Source organism: Pteronotus mesoamericanus, unplaced genomic scaffold, assembly GCF_021234165.1.
Source record: "Pteronotus mesoamericanus isolate MK-2021 breed Mesoamerican mustached bat unplaced genomic scaffold, CSHL_Meso_final contig_182, whole genome shotgun sequence".
NCBI classification, from domain to species: Eukaryota; Metazoa; Chordata; class Mammalia; order Chiroptera; family Mormoopidae; genus Pteronotus; species Pteronotus mesoamericanus.
Window position 1 is genome coordinate 3514766 of NW_026555078.1, and position 12413 is coordinate 3527178.

Sequence of the window (12413 nt, forward strand, 5' to 3'; positions counted from 1 at the left end):
CTTCAGCTCCTCTCCAAAGTTTGCTGCCCAGCTCACTTGGGCACAGGTGTGTTCAGCAGGCGCCTCCTCCTCCATCCCGGGCACCGGCAGGGCCCTGGAGACGCGATGCCCCGCCCCCGCTCCGGGCCTGGAAGAAAAGGCGCGGTGGGGAGGGTTGCGGCTAGTCTTGGTGGTAAGTGCTCAGGTCAGGAAGCCCCAGAGTCAGCAGCCCCCCTTGGAGAAAATGGGAAGCCGAAGGAGGTGAGGACCCTGCACAGGGGACACACAGGTAGGACAAAGGCTGGGAGTCCCCGCAGAGCACTTTGCAACCATTTCCACTGCACCAACCTGAGAGGGTTGCGGTGGGGGCGAGGCACCCGATGAACATGGAAACCCTGAGTCATTGTCTCGGGTCTGCAACATATGCAACCAGCAATATATGCAACAGACTGTAAGGAGAGCCACTTACTTGGTAGCCGGGTGACTTAAGCTTGTCATTTAACCCTTCTGAGTCCCGGCCCCTCCCTCATTTACTGAAAGATGGTAATAATGTCGACCCCATGGGGCTGAGGCACTCTGAGGGGCCCATAAGGTGGCAGAGAAGGCATGCCTGGCACGCGGGAGACACTCAGCAGAGCCGCTGTCCTGATCTCCCACCACCTGGGGCTGCCAGCTGCTTTCTAAAGGCTGCGCTCTGGGCATTTGCCTTTGCCGTTGCTCGGAATGCTTGCCATCTGCCTAATGAGCTCCTATTCATCCCTTAACACCCGGTCCATCATGACCTCTTCATGGGATTGTCTCTACTTCCGGCATCTTCCAAGCAGCCTTCGGTAAAGCACTCATCTCCATGCATTGTGACGGCTCCTGGGTCTGAATTTTCCCTCTACCCCCGCGTGGGCTGCAATCAACCCTGAGTGACTCGGTGACTCATGGGGCAGCCGTCCCTGGACCAGCTGCTCTCACCGACAGACCTGGCCCCTCCCTTCCAGGAGTTAACGTCCAGGGGGAGAAAGAGCCTTGGAGGGAGTAACTGCACACATCAGTTTATGACAGGGAACTCCAAGGGGCACGAGGGAAGAGGATGGGCGTCTGCATAGAAAACCGCAGCCGACGGGTCTGACCCAGTTGAGGGCTCAGGCAAGCCTTCAGCATGTGATACCGGGAAGACCTCTGAATGTGGGGAGCTTATCTGCCTTCAAACCATAGATATTAATTTAAACTGCATATTCATGTGTTTTTCCCAGTGTAGTTAATAATACCTCAAATACCGGTTGGTCTTCCACCCTGGCTGCATGGTTCCGTTGGTTGGAGTGTCCAAAAGTTTGCGGGTTCGATCCCCAGTTGGGGCACATATAGGAGGCAACACATAGGTGTTTCTCTTTCACATCAATGTTTCTCTCCCCCCACCTCCTCTCTTTAAACATATCCTCAGGTGAGAATTCAAAGTAAAATATATAATGAAATACCTGTTGGTCTCTCAAATAGAAATTGAGCCTAAGCTGTCGTGGTTTATTCATCTTCCTTTTAGCTCACTTTATTCAAAAAATGGCTGTTGCACATCTTAAATATTTTTTCCCATTGATTTCCTCCTTCATAGCTAGAGTTTCATTCTTCACTATAGAAAAAAATTCTGAGAAAAAAAAAGAGGGGGAAAACTTTGTGGGGGAAGCAGAGAGGCCCCATCAAGCTGAGGGAACAGCACGGGCAAAGGCCCTGGGGTGGGAAGGAGGGCTGGACAACGACCTGGAGGTTAACATTGCCAGAGCACCAAAATAAGGCAAAGGGAGGGAGCAGCGAGGCTGGAGGGGTAGGTGGGGACCTCGTGGGCCACAAGGAGCCTGGCGGTCTGTAGCTGACGAGCTGGGATGAGCTGTTGCAGGTGTTTAGTTGGAGCGTGACCCAACGTGATATAAATGTCCCTCTGGCCCAGGCCAGTGCATGTCGCGGGAGACGTGCTCGATATGTGTTTGTTGAAAAAGAAGACTGCCGCAGCCATCACCGACGTGGCAGACACGGCCAGCCCCTCAGAGCCCTCCTCTCCTCTGGGAGGGGAGGCTGCATGCCTGCTTTGTCACGGGAGTCTGCAAAACACACCCTCTGCTCGGCCACCTCCCGGCCCCTGCATATGCCGTCCCTCCTCCCCACACCCCACCAAGATGCTCCGCTGGTCCCTGTTCCCTCCCACGCCCACCAGTTCCTCTTAGGTGTTACTCATCCTCCTCCGTCTACGAACCTTCCCAGGCCACATGTTTGTGGACTGACTGACCGGATGAACAAATGAATGGACTGGACTTTGCTGTAACCAGCTCACTGAATGCCTCCCGGTGCCCGGCCCTGAAGAGGTGCTTTCTCAACGCCGTGAGCCACCCACCCTTCCAGTTAGTGTGACCATTCCATTCGACTGATGAGAAGACTGAAGATCAGCTAGGAAGCCACAGAGCAGGGACTCTTCGGGACTTTTGTCCATTCATGCAGCAAGTATTTCCTGAGTGGATACAGTCTCTGAGCCAGGGAGGGGCGGAGACATGTCAGTGGACAAAGCATACAAAGCTCCTCGCTCTTGCGGATGTTCCAGGCAGGCAATAAACAACAAGGGTGATAAAGACCATTCGGCAAAGCAGGTCAGGGCGATCAGAGGTGCTGGCGGCGTTGGTGGTGGCCAGGTCGGCCTCGCTGGGGAGGCGTCACTCCCCGCAACACTAGATTCTGTGATTCTACTCTTCACAGTCTCTGTTGCATAACGGCGCCTGGAGTGGGGGCTGCGCTGGCATGGGGGTCCTTGATGATAGGAGAGGGGTTGGCCCCAACCAGGAACGAAGGTGCCCGACATCAGAAGGCAGGGTTCAAGGGCCCCTTTGGAGGGATGCAGCTTGACTTTCCACGAAAGGCAGGAGACCTTTGTGCAGAAGGCTTTCCGAGCACATGCAGGGCATCCGGAGGTGGCTTTCTGTCTGTCCAGGATGAGCTCATTCACGTGGGCACGCACCTGAGGTGACAGGCTGGTGTACTGGTAAGGGTAGTCTCAGGCGAGATGTCCTGTTTCCTGCCCCTGCTTTTCCCAGGCACTGACTGTGTGGCTTGGGCCAGTACCCTCTCCTTCTGGGCTCTGTTTCCCATTTGTGCAACGATGGGGCTGCCCCCCAGCTCAGACAGCACTTGGGCGCTTATGTCGGAAATGATGGAGCTGGCTCCAAAACGTCATCTACTTGTTTCTCCGTGCGTTCGTTTAGCTGGCAGGTATTTATTGAGCACTTGCTATGTGCCAGGGAGTGTGCCAGGCACAGAAAAGCCTGGCGAGAGCTCGGAGCCACGTGGCTGGCCTCCTCCCCCTCCGGCCCGGACGGGGCAGTGTTTCCCACCCTGCTAAGCACTCCAGCGTGACAATAGGGGTGCGTGGCACCCTTTCTCTTTGGGAGACATGTTCCTCATTACTGCTCGGTTCCCCGAGCTTCCTTCATTCTGGAACTACTACTGTGACCACGGCCAAATCCTCATCAATTTTGTACTATTATTTGTCCAAGGTTGATCTTTCCATCAACTTTAGAAAAACAAAAGAAATTTGTCTAAACAGATCATATCAAAACCCAGGAAACGTATCACAGATAGAAGCTAACTGGAAAAATGCACACAACTAACCCATTCCGGTGAGTAAACGGCACCGAGGCGGCCAGCGCCGCAGTCCCGGGCCTGAGGCCGGCGCCGCATCGTTACATTGAATGGCAGCCACCACTGAAAAATAGATAAAACTAAAATGAGATAACATGCTTTAGCTTAAATTGGCAAAGGTCTGAAACTCAAACAGCACTGGGCTGAGAGTAGTTGGTGCAGGTTGCATGATAATAGTATCGCGTAAAAACCAAAGGGCCCCCTAGCCAGGCCGCTCCATTGGGTGGGGCATCATCCTGTGCACAAAGCGGTCTGATCCAGGTCGGAGTGCAAACAGGAGGCAAGCGACCAATATTTCTCTATCACATTGATTTCTCTCTCTCTCTCTCTCCCTCCCTCCCTCCCTCCCTTTCTCTCTAAAATCAATAAACATATCTTCTAGTGAGGATTAAAAAAAAGGCAAAGAGACAGGGAGACGATGCTCACAGACGTGGTTATATACACACTAACAAACTCAGACAAGGTAGAGAGCTGGCTGCACTGGGAGCCCCCAGGGATGGCAAAAGAGGCAGCATGCGGCCCGGGGCGAGGAGGGGGACTTCTCTCTGTCTACCCTTAGTTCTGTGCCTTTTGAATTTTGCATCCTCAATAACCATGAAAGATACTATTTATTTAAACCCATTAAATTCATTGAAAAAAAAAAATTAGCCAGTGACCTTCTTTCTGAGGGCCTGAGAGTCTTTGGCTTCTCTGCCTTCCTTGAGTTAAGAGGCGCCACAGAGATATCTCTGAGGCTCATCCATCTACTGTCTCTTGTTCTCATGTTTCCGGGAGTTTTACCAAATGTGCTTGAAAATGAAGTGGTGTTTGGGGTTCTGAAATAAAATCAAATTTCATCCCAATTACCCCCCCCCCCAAAAAAGAAAGGCAATTTAGCAGCAGGCAACAGCGGTCAAGTCCGCTGGCATCAACTTGAGACATTCTCCTTGAGGAGATCTGGAAAGAACTGGAAAGGGCCAGGTTTGTCACCATGTGGGTCCGCACGGTGGGCTGAGAGCATCTGAGAGAGACTGTTCAGCCTACGAGCCCACAGGTGTCGCTGCCCCGACCCCCTGGGTCTTAGGTCAAGGTGAGAATGTGTACATGACTTACGTGCCTCATGACTGAGCTTGCTTTCCCCTCCCCCTCCTCCTCCTTCTTCTTTTAAATAAATGTTTAAATTTCAGAGTAAGTTTAGATTTGCAGAGAAGTTGTGAAGATGGTACAGAGTTTCTGCAGCCCCCAGGCAGTTTCTCCAAAGTGAACAGCTCACATAACCATGGGACATTTGTCACAACATAAAAACCAATGTTTGTAAGTGACTATTAACTGAACTTTCTTTGGATTTCAACAGTTTTCTCACTAATACCCTTTGGTCTGTTCCAGGCTCAAGCCCACGATATAGTGTTGCATTGAGTGGCCTTTCATTTTAAGGACTTTGGCCAGAGCTTCAAGAGGCCGGAGGCCGTGGGAGGCCCTGGAGCCAGGCAGGCTGAAGTTCACATCCCAGCGCTGCCACGCCTTCGGTTTGTGGCGTTAGGCAAGGCACTTCATTGCACCTGAGCCTGAGCTCTTCCTCTCTGCGAAGTGAGGGTCATCCTATCCACCTTGCAGGGTATTGGGGGATTAAATGATGTCATGCATGGGAACCACTTTGCATCCATCCGTGATGCCTGTTAAAGGCACCCAGGATGAGGGAGGGGCATCTGCAGGGTGCCCCTCCGTGAAAGCTGCGCGCATCTCAGCACAGGTAGCCTTGGCTGCTGCTTCCCTCAGTGTGCTGTGACGGAGGGGGTCTCAGCGTCCCGGACTGGGCTGGGGAAGGGGCCTTCAGGAGGAAGAGCCCATCTGAGGCAGGGGGCCCAGCTGCCCTATAATGTTGGAAAAGCGGCCTCTTGCCAAAACCTACCAAGAGCAAATGAAATCAGCCAAGAGTCCTAAGGGACTCTAACCCCGCTCCCCACCTCGACCCCCCCCCCCCGGCAGGCTAGCAGTGAGCCCTGGTGCACCAAGGAGGTGGCAGGGAGCTCTGGGGGCCACTTCTCCAGTGACACAGGCAGGCCTGTCCACGCCAGGCATCGCTAGGTCCCGGTCCTCTGAAGGTGGTTAAGGTGACATCCCCCAACGTCCGGCCTGGAGGCTCGCAATCTGCTCCACAGTGAACGGTTAACCGAGGTGAAATTTTTAAATAATTTAAAAGAAACAGGTATAAGGTTGTAGGCAGATTTAAAAGGTGATATGAAGGGCTCCATAAACCAGCAATGGGACAGAAGCACGCGGATGAGGGGGGTCGGCAAGGGAGACTCTAGTCAGGAAAGGAAGAGTCTAGGGAGGGCTGGGCTTGGCAGGAGAGGATCCGTGGGGAGGCGTGGACTTGAGAGAAGGCTCCATGTTGATGGGACCTCGGATGGGGACATGCTCCTGCTTTGGTGCTGTTCCAGCAATAAATTGGAAGAGACACAGGCCTTGGCTTTCCGGGCGGCCCTGAGGCCCCAGGAACTGAGGAGCTCAGAGCGGGAGGTAGCCTTGGGAGAGCTTCTCTCTGGGGCAAGAGCAGAGATTGTCCCCAGATGATGACCCGGTCCCCTCACTCCCAAATCTTGTCTTTTCCTGGGAAGTCTGACTCAGTCGTTCTTGGTGGGGTCTGGGAATCTGAGTTTAAATAAGGCCACAGTTTCTCTCGACAATTAACCAAGCTTGGGAAACCCCGTCCTCACTCAGACTGGCAGCCTGCTTCAAAGTCCCGGGGGTGGGTGAGTCAACAGAGCCTGGCCCTCAGCTTCCGACCATCCCTCCCTCTCCCTCCCACTTCTTTATAGTCTCCTTCCTTCTTCTCCCTCTGTTCCACCACTTGCCGATCACAGTCACTGCCCCAGAGGAAGCCACACAAGGTCTGAACAGGGAGACAGACACAGACGGAGGTATATTGCAATGGCGTGTTCCAGCTGTGGGGTGCCCCAGAGAGGCGCAGGCTTCTGTGGGATTCAGGGAGTCTCTGGAATGGGCAGTTGGGGGCTGGCGGGACGGAAAGGAGTTTGGCAGGTGGGGTGAGTAGGGAGGGCCGTCTAGGCAGACAGGACCACGTGCGATCGAACAACGCAGAGAAAGACAAGGCAGGGTTGCGTTTATTTTATTGTCTGGAGTCTTTTTTGTTTAGACGTAGTTTACATTGAGTGAATTAACACATATTTCTAGCCTTATTTCTTCAAAAGTTTTTCTCTTCTCCCTGACCCCCTTTTGCCTAAAACTCCAACTGCACATGTGTTAGGCTTCCTGATTTTGTCCCAAAGATGCCCAAGACGCTGCCTTTTTTTTTTTCAGTTTGCTCCCTGAAGTTTAGATTGCCCCTATTGCTATGTTTTCAAGCTTGCTGATATTGTCTTCTATAACTTTTCTCTTAAGCCTAGCCAGCGAGTTTTTCATTTTGGATATTGAATTTTTCATTTCTGAAAGTTCAGTTTGATACTTTTGTATAGTTTTGATTTTTCTCACATCACATTAAAGTTTTCTTTATTTAAGCATATTTTAAGTAGCTGTTTTAAAAGTCCTTGTCTGCTAATTTCATAATCCCTGTTAGGTCTGGGTCTGTTTCTAGGGACTGATTCTTCCTTCTGGTCATGAGTCACATTTTTCTGTTTCTTAGAACATCTAGCAATTTTTGATTGCATGCTGGTCACTGTGACTTCACCGTTTGGAGTGGGATAGAGGTCTGGATTGTGTTCTCTTCCTTTACGGTGTGTTGGTTGGCATCTGTTTTGACAGCCAGCAAGATTACTTGCAGACTGCTTATCCCATCAAGGCTTGTTTTCAAGCCTCAGTACAGTATCTAGAGCAGCTTTAAACCAAAGCCAGTTTAGCTCTAATGTCAAGGTGCAACAGGCGGGGTCTCAGCTGAAGGCCCCAGATGTTGAGCAAGGTGTCTTCACTCTAGCTGATCGTAATTTAAACATCTCCCCTCTCCCTATGCTATGTGAACTCTGGGAATTGTTCCACTTACAACCTGCAGTTTTTTGTTTTGGTTTTGGGGCTTTTGGAGTTCTTTTTTCTTGGGGGGTTGGTAGGGCACAGCCTGGTAGTGTTTCACTTTACATGTGCAGAGCTTAGGACTTAGCTTTGGACTTAACACTTACGCACAGCTGTAGCTTCCTTTGCTTTCTCAAGCAACCACCTCTCTCTCCTAAGCTCAGCAAACTTGCCACACTCTCCTTGGGTCTCCTTCCTTATGTCCAGAAAGTGACTTCGGGCCGAAAGCTGAGACAATCACAGAGTTTACCTCACTGGCTTGCTTTCTCTACCTGTTGTCCAATGTCTGAGTTGTTTCTTTTTCTTTCAGTGTCTCAATTGTTTTATAAATTTTTTTATTTATTTTATTTTTTTATTGTTGTTCAACTACAGTTGTCCCCACGTCCCCCCCCACTCTCCCCCACCCCACCCATCCCCCCTCCCACCCTCAATCCTACCCCTCCTCTGGCTTTGTCCGTGGGTCCTTTATACGTGTTCCTTGACAACCCTTCCCCTTCTTTCCCCTATTATCCCCCTCCCCTCTGGTTACTGTCAGTTTGTTCTTTATTTGAGTGTCTCTGGTTATATTTTGCTTGTTTGTTTGTTTTCTTGATTAAGTTCCACTTATGGGTGAGATCATATGGTATTTGTCTTTCACCCCCTGGCTTATTTCACTTAGCATAATGCTCTTCAGTTCCGCCCATGCTGTCATGAAGGGTAGGGCTTCCTTCTTTCTTTCTGCTGCATAGTATTCCATTGTGTAAATGTACCACAGTTTTTTCATCCTTTCATTTACTGATGGGCACTTAGGTTGCTTCTGGCTCTTGGCTATTGTAAATTGTGCTGCTATGAACACTGGGGTGCATAGGTTCTTTTCAGTTGGTGTTTTGGGATTCTTAGGGTATAATCTCAGCAGTGGAATTGCTGAGTCAAAAGGCGGTTCCATTTTTAGTTTTTTGAGGAAAGTCCATACTGTTTTCCACAGTGGCTGCACCAGTCTGCGTTCCCACCAACAGTGCACTTGGGTTCCCTTTTCTCCACAGCCTCACCAGCACTTGTTATTTGTTGATTTGTTTATGACGGCCATTCTGACTGGTATGAAATGGTATCCCACTGAGATTTTAATTTGCATCTTTCTGATAGCTAGTGATACTGAGCATCCTTTCATATGTCTCTGGGCCCTCTGTATGTCCTCCTTGGAGAAGTGTCTGTTCAGGTCCTTTGCCCATTTTTTAGGTGGATTGTTTGTCTTCCTGGAGTGGAGTCGTGTGAGTTCTTTATGTATTTTAGAGATCAAACCCTTGTCCAAGGTATCACTGGCAAATGTATTTTCCCATATGGTTGGTTCCCTTTCCATTTTAGTGAAGGTTTCTTTAGCCGTGCAGAAGCTTCTTATTTTGATGAAGTCCCATTTGTTTATTCTTCCCTTTATGTCCCTTGCTCTAGGGGACATATCAGTGAAAATATTGCTACATGGAGTATCTGAGATTTTCCTGCCTGTGTTCTCCTCTAGGACTTTTATGGTGTCGCAACTTATAATTAAGTCTTTCATCCATCTTGAGTTTATTTTGTGTGTGGTGTAAGTTGATTGTCAAATTTCATTTTTCTGCATGTAGCTGTCCAGATCTCCCAATACCATTTGTTGGAGAGGCTATTTTTACTCCATTTTATATTCCTGCCCCCTTTGTCAAATATTAATTGACCACAGAGACATGGGTTTATTTCTGGGCTCTCTATTTCATTCCATTGATCTATGTGTCTATTCTTATGCCAATACCAGACTGTTTTGATTACAGTGGCCTTATAATATAGTTTGATATCAGGTATTGTGATCCCTACTACTTTGTTCTTCTTTCTCAAAATTGCTGCAGCTATTCAGGATCATTTATGGTTCCATATAAATTTTTAAATATATGCTCTATGTCTGTGAAATATGTCATTGGTATTTTAATAAGGATTGCGTTGAATCTATAAATTGCTTTGGGTAGTATGGACATTTTGATGATGTTAACTCTTCCAATCCATGAACACAATATATGCTTCCATTTATTTGTGTCTTCCTTAATTTCTTTCTTCAGTGTTGTGTAGTTTTCTGAGTACAGGTCTTTTACTTCTTTGGTTAGGCTTATTCCTAGGTACTTTATTTTTCTTGTTGCTATAGCAAATGAGACTTTTTCCCCCTGATTTCTGTTTCTGATATTTCATTGTTGGTATACAAAAATGCTTTTGATTTCTGAATATTGATTTTGTATCCAACTGTTTTGGCAAATTCACTTGTTAGGTTGAGTAGTTTTTTTGGTGGAGTCTATAGGGTTTTCTATGTACACTATCATGTTATCTGCAAACAATGACAGTTTTACTTCCTCCTTTCCAATGTGGATGCCTTTTATTTCTTTTTTTTTGTTTGATCACTGTGCTAAAACTTACAAAATTTTTCTGCTTAAATGTCCAACATCAGTCACTTTTGTCTTGGCCAGAAGTATAAGTAGACTCAAATTTTTTACAGGTGTATGCCTGTATAACTGTCACCTTAATTAACCCTAAAAGACCCCAAAAGAGTCTCCCTTGCTCATTTCCAGTCAGTATCAACATTCAAAGGTAAACTGCTCATTTATATTTCCATTCATTAATTTACTCATTCATTCATTCACTCATCAAACATTTCCTGAGACCTTAGCATTGGCCTTACAGTGATGTACAGGGAGAACAAGATAGGCAACTCCCTTGATTAGTTAAATTTTCAGTCACAGAAATTAATGTCAGATTGTGGCAGAGATAAGTGTTTCACTAAGAGGTTAATGGTACTATAAAAAACATTTAATAGAAGGAATTTTCCTTTCCTGGGTGGTCAAAGAGAACTTCCTTGAGGAAATAATTTGAGTTAGGTAGGACCTAACAATAAATAAAAATAAATCAAGGGGAAAAGTATAATGAGGGGAATGAGAAGAACACCCCAAGAGCAGAAGACAGCCAACATCCCACGCGAGGGTCACAGAAATGGGCCGAACGGCCAGACACAGCTGTCCAGAACAAGGGCCTCTGAGCTGGGTGATGAGTTAGAGGCGCTAACAGAGGCCAGACAATGCAGGTTCAGTGAAAGATTTCACTACCCACTCTAGGAAGTGCGAGGCTATTGGAGCACTTTAAAATATGTAAGTGCTGATGGAGTGGGTTGGGAAATAAGGAAGGAGGAGGCGCGAGGCTGAGTCCTAGGTTTGAATAACTAGGTGAGTGGCGCAGTTGTGGATGGAGATGTTGAAAGAGGTTTCAGTTGTCACTTTTTTGGGAGATGGTGCTTGGGTAAAAGTCTGAGTTGAGTTCAGGTGATTCTGAGCTTAAAGCTTATTGGCGACACCAGGAGGAGACACTGAGTAAGTAGATCGATAATGTGGAGTTCAGAGGGAAGGCCTGGGCTGGAGATTAAAAATAAGTGACTTGCATTTTTCAGTAACGGAGGAATGGGCGGTGTGTGATGGGACAGGCTAATGAGAGAAGAGGGATTAAAGCGTGGAGAGCACTGTGGAGTGTTGGGTGCTGGGGCCAGAAAGGCAGGGCGGGAGGAGAGAACTCAGTGAAGGTGACTAAGGAGCAGGAGCAGAGAGAGAGGGGAGAAGCCCAGGAGAGCGTGGTGTCCCAGAGCCAGTGCAGGACAAGAGGAGAAGCTGAGTGCAGCCTCTCGGGCCTAGTGGTACTGAAAAGTCAGGTAAGGCAAGGGCCTAGACCTGTCCGTGGGCTGGCCCCATTTCCGTGCACACAGAACCCAGACCAGGGTGGGCCAGGGAGGGCGTGTGAGGCGAGGCTACAGAAACCATGAATTCACAGCTCTTGAAGATGTGGGCTGTGACGGGGAAGAGGAAGACAGGACAGTAGCTGGAAGGGAATGAGATTTTTATTGGGTCCTTGGTGGTCTGTTGATCTTCATGGGTAAGATTTGAACATCTTTAAAAGCCAGTTGTGAAAATCCAGTTAAGAGGCAGCGTTGAAATAAAGAAGAGAGAGGTATAAGGGTCCTGAGATGGAGACAAAGGATGCTCTCAGGTTCTGGGAGGAGGATTGACCCTGGGAGGAGGGGGAGAGCGCAGGAGGCGGGGGAGAGGAGAGCTGGGGAAAGGAGGGCTGTGTCTTTGGTGGAGGAGGCTGGGGCAGTTCCTTTTCTGAGGGGCCTTCTTTAATGGGAGGTAAGAGACGAGGTGATCTGGGGGTTTTGTGTGTGGGCATATACGACAGGGTGAGGAGCCCATCATAAAGAAATAAAAAATGTTGAGATATTCCCAACAGTCAGTGGGCAGCGGGTTGATCAGTGCTATGGAAGAGGCAAATAAAGACTAGTGATTGGGAATGCTCAATGGACCAAACAGCCCGCCTTAGGGGCCTTGCCACAAGCGTTTGTCACAGAGGCCAAGGCCCCAGAGGGTGCAGGGGCTTGGCATGAAACGAAGCCTTCTGACCCTCGGGCTGGGTAAGAAGGCAAATGAATACAGGGGGGTGTGGGCGGACTGAGAGAAATGCAACCTTTCCAGGAAACTAGAACAGTCGGTGCCTGAGGGTGAAGCCCATGACGTAAGTTGGGGCCCAATGGCAAGGACCTGAAGGGCCCGGTTCTTGGGCGTTCCTCCCGAGGTGAGCGGGGAGCCACTGAGGAATCTGAGTGGGAGAGTGACACATGAGATTTGTATCTAGAAAGCTCACCCTGTCTGCAGGGCAGACAGGTGACTAAATGAGTGAGGAGCTGAGCAGGTGAGAGACAGTGGAAGGTGGAATGCAGGCTGTGGCGGCTGGGAGAGAGG